We start from the raw sequence: 4,819 nt of genomic DNA on the forward strand, positions 1-4,819 counted from the left end.
ATCTTGGTGAAGCTTCGTTCGTTCTAGGGATCGAGATTCATCGAGATAGAAGTAAAGGGGTATTAGGACTGTCACAAAAGGCATACATAGAAAAAGTCTTAAAGAAATTCAGTATGCACAAATGTAGTCCCTCACCTGCTCCTATAGTTAAGGGCGACAGATATGGGGATTTTCAATGCCCCAGGAACCAATATGAGATTGATCAAATGAAAGTGGTTCCATATGCTTCAGCTGTCGGAAGCTTGCAATATGCTCAAGTGTGTACGCGCCCTGACTTGGCATTTGTTACCGGGTTACTTGGCAGATTCCAGAGCAATCCTGGAATAGAACACTGGAAATTGGTAAAGAAAGTCTTGCGTTATTTGCAAGGAACGAAAGGCCTCATGATGACGTATAGAAGATCTGATTCACTCCATATAGTGGGATATTCAGATTCTGATTATGCGGGAGATAATAGAAAATCCACGTCTGGATATGTGTTTACTCTCGCAGGGGGGGCTATTTCATGGAAAAGCTCAAAACAAACCGTCACTACATCGTCCACAATGTATGCCAAGTTTGTAGCGTGTTATGAGGCAACGGGGCAGGTGAACTGGCTAAAGAAGTTCATACCCGGTTTGAAGGTGGTTGACGACATCAATAGACCACTGAAGTTATACTGCGATAATAATCCAGCAGTACGGTATGCTCACAACAATAGGTCAAGTGGTGCTGCCAAACACATTGACATAAAGTATTATGTTGTGAAGGATAAAGTCCGGGATCAAATGATAAGTCTAGAGCATATAAGTACCGAAAAGATGCTCGCGGATCCGCTTACAAAAGGCTTACCACCCAACATGTTCAGAGAACATGTAGCCGGCATGGGTTTAAGGGAAAGCCTATGATTCCTGGACTATAAAAAGGGCCCAAAAGTTAAAGTAACTATTTCAGATCAGAAACGTGCATTGTAGCTGTTAAATCTATCGGCGATTGACCGTGACGATGAGACATGCTCTATGCATCATCTGTGAAGAAATGAGTAAGGATAAAATGATTGAAGTTTAAAGTTTAAAGATAAAAGTAATAGTGAGATCAAGGGGGAGAATGTTAGATTGATCTCCTGACTAATAAGCCCAACGGCCTATTGGGCCTTGGTCTCGCGCCCTGATCGGGGGCGCCCAACCCTACATGGTTGGTGGGCCCCGTCGCACTGCGCTATATAAAGAGGTGGGGGCCGACGGCTCAAAGCACGAGGTTCGCCGTGAGCCGCAAACCCCACCGACAAACCCTAGACCGATCTCGAGAGGGCGCGCAGCCAGCGACGGGAAGCTCCGCTGATCCTCGCCGTCGTCACTGCTACGCCCGACCGCACTGCATCGACGTCCGTGCAACTTCTACTCCACCCGTCGCTGCCCGTGTGCTGCCTCCATCACCGAACCAGCGATGGCTAGCACAACCGCGACATCATCTGGAGGCTCAGGTTCATCACCAGCCCTCTCTCCCCTATCTCTCTCTCGGTGTAGTGTTATAGGTCTAAATGTGCATGTGTTTCATGGATCTATGAGTTCATCCGCCTAGATCTACTCTAGTCGATCCAAAGAAAGTTAACAGACTTATGCTATGTTTGTTGATTCTATATTGCATAAAAAATTCACATGTCTATACAGACATGTATACATCTATTTTTTTTCTCGAATACGCAAGAGAATTGTGTATCATTGTATTAAATAGAAAGAATTTTGCAAAACAGGAAACCTCCGGCGCTAAGCCGGTACTGGACGTGAATTGGCTACATTTTGAATCGGACAACCAAGACGATCAACCGTGGCTCTACGCCTGCGTCGCCAAGCACTCCAGGTCACGTAACCCGGCCTGGATCCAAATTTCCGCTTCGGCCTTGATCACCTGCAGCAACTGGCTCACTATGGTGGAGGCATCTCGGAAGCATCGAGCGTTCCGTTCCTTCCAGATTGTCCATGAGACGAGCGCGAAGAGGGAGTCATCCCTTTCTGCTTCTGTCCGGTCCACAGCGATCGTAACCTTATCCAAAAAGCTCGAATTGTTTGCGAAGTGGATGGAAGGTGTTGAACGAGCGAGGGCTTGGCAAATGTGATGCCAAACTTCCCTTGTGTATGGACTGCAGGCTACAATATGATCGATGGTTTCAGATGCCTGATCGCAGAGATAGCATTGCTCTCTCGCGTCGAGGCCATGGCGTGCACTACGATCAGCAGTCCACTGCTTTCTCGGAATGACAGCCATAGAAAGATCTTGACGCGCAACGTATACATCTATTTCGAGTTTGAGCTTTGTTACGGTGCTTAGGAGGAACCCGCGATTCCTCCCGTAGAATATTTTTTTGGCTGAAAAAAATACCTTGAGGATAGTTAAAAGTAATTAAGGGTAATATGGTTATTCCATTGGATACTCAACCTGCCTTTCTCCCATCTTTTTCCTACGCATGGAAGAAATGACGCGGCGAGGGCCTCGCCACCGTCTCAACTCGGCGTCGGCATCGGCGTTGGACACCAGGCCATCGCGCTCCGAGGTGCCCGTGCTACGGCCGTCTACGGCAGCATGCGGGGCATCGTCCGGACGCACAGCCCCTGCGTGGTCGTTGCCTTCGCGACATCGACGCCAAGGTCAAGGAGGCGCTCCACATGGCCGCCGGCGCCGCCGCCGTCAGCCGCACCGCGCTCGTCCTCCTCCCCAGGACCTCCGTCTCCAAGGTGCTCTGGATGGCCACCCTCATCCCCGCCTCACTGCCAAGTAAGCATCTCTATATCGTTTGCATGCATGCCGCCACGCCATCGCCATAAATGCATCGCAAGAAGCTCACTTCGATCGATCTGATCTGCTGCAGACTAGACCGGATGCGCATCTTGGTGAACATCATCACGCTAAGTCAGCACAGGGAGATAAGAGGCAAAAAGTACTATTCTACCCTTCAAATTTATTTTAGAAATAATTCCTGACCCATATATATATTTTTTTTTGTTCCGGACCGACATATTTCAAGTTCTGGCCCACAACTTAAGTTCCTCTATATTGGTTCTTCTTATTTTATAGCCATCTGATCTATCTAAATGGATGCTCTAGTTTTTTCCTAAGCACTGTAAAATTTCACTTCGAGTTTACATTATTTGTAGTCCAAATATGTATTCAACGTTCGTATCTCTGAAGCAGTAGTAGAAAAGACATGTATTGCGTGAGTAGTTTCCAACTTTCTTGCTACTTCCCCAGGAGATTTTGGATTAGTAGTATGGTATGTGTTTATCTTAAACGAGTTCAGGTTTTCTCCTGCCTCTGCAGTGTCTGGAATTCCGAATACTTAATAGTTAATATGGGTTGTGTGAAATCCTATAACCTGATGTCCAGGATCCCAGCTCGTTCTGTTTCTTTGAGTTATGGGTTCTGAGTTTATCTCCCTCCTTGTAAAATGTTTTGAGTTATATGTTCTGTTTCTTATGAAGTCAGCTGCATCTAAACTTTGCCAACGATTGTAAGCTAGGTTATTGCAGGAATAAGCTCAGCATGATAACTTGACCTCGCCTTTGGAGTTCAAGGACTGAAGGTTTCTGATGACTTGTCAATATATGGGCTATATTAGAATGCAATAGTGAAGCTAATCATTATTTGCATGCTACTGCTTTGAGCTGATTTGTGGTGTCTTCAGTTTAATTTATGTGCTTAGTTTGCTTGTGCCTAGTTTTTGTGTTGCTACAGAAGCATGCTTGGTAATACTAGTTTACTCCATAGTGATATGTTTAATGCTTATGAGCTGTTAAGGTTTTTTAAACATTCTCTACACTAGCTGCTGTGTTCTTGGTTTATTTTTGTTTAAACTAGCAGCAGTTTAACTCTCAGTTAGATTTGGGTAAAAGGAACTTGTGATGAGATTCATGGGAAGAGATTTTACCATGCGTTTGATGCATTCTTGCTAGTGTGGGAATCTCCATTTAAAGTTTTAATCTGACATCTAATTTTATGGTATTAGCAGATTATTTTATCCTCATATTGTTTGTCTTCTGCTCCCTATTCCATGCTTAATTTTGTGTTCTTTTGTTGTTTTTACAGTAATAATCCTGGCAAATTCCAATTGATTTGAACCGAAGGTAAAAAAGGAAATGTTTCTACAAATGTGCTTGAAGGAAATGCCTTGCATCATATTTATAGCATCTTTATTTACAGGAGCCACATGAAAATTGATCTTACCAATTCCTCTACTTGGATAGGCAATTGGTCTCAGCTATGCCCTATTTGCTATCTTTGTATATGATAATATATGTAATGGTTATTTTCTTCCCCATATCCATGTTTGTGAGTTGTGACTTTGGCTGTATTATTCATGCTGAAAATATAGAATCATATTTATGTATATGATATATATAATAATTTGTCGGTGCGAAAAGTGACCAACAAGTAAATATTTGTAGTTTTGTCGTGCGTTGTGATCGGATGTGGCCTAGCACTCAATGACACAGGATTTATACTGGTTCAGGCAACGTGCCCTACGTCTAGTTTCAGTCGGTCGATAACTTTAGTCCTGAGCCCAGGTGCTCGAAGTTTGCTGTGGGGTTACAAACGAATAGGAATAATAAGGGGGGTGTTAAAGGCCCGGTCGGACTCTGAACCGAAGGGCCGAGAGTGACGAGGACTCTAACGTGCGCTAAGTATTGGAGCATATGCTCTGTCTAGCTTTAGAGTTCTAGAGCTATTGAGCTATTCGAGTTCTGAGATTCTTGAGTCGAATCATCTAGCTTCTCTTTTTTTAGAGAGTCAGAGAGCTTTTTAGGAGAGAGCTCATCCCCTTTTATAGTTGAAGGGGATGGCCTTA

At 44.4% G+C, this 4,819-nt stretch overlaps 1 long non-coding RNA gene across 1 annotated transcript; it reads left to right on the forward strand.

Annotated features, from left to right (window-relative positions):
* The first annotated feature begins 2,444 nt into the window (after positions 1–2,444).
* LOC136475714 (uncharacterized) lies at positions 2,445–4,335 on the forward strand. The gene is made up of 3 exons (XR_010763272.1): positions 2,445–2,751; positions 2,846–2,914; positions 4,060–4,335. It is a non-coding gene; the product is annotated as an uncharacterized lncRNA (long non-coding RNA).
* The last annotated feature ends 484 nt before the right edge of the window (positions 4,336–4,819 follow it).

Source organism: Miscanthus floridulus, chromosome 8 (genome assembly GCF_019320115.1).
Source record: "Miscanthus floridulus cultivar M001 chromosome 8, ASM1932011v1, whole genome shotgun sequence".
NCBI lineage: Eukaryota > Viridiplantae > Streptophyta > Magnoliopsida > Poales > Poaceae > Miscanthus > Miscanthus floridulus.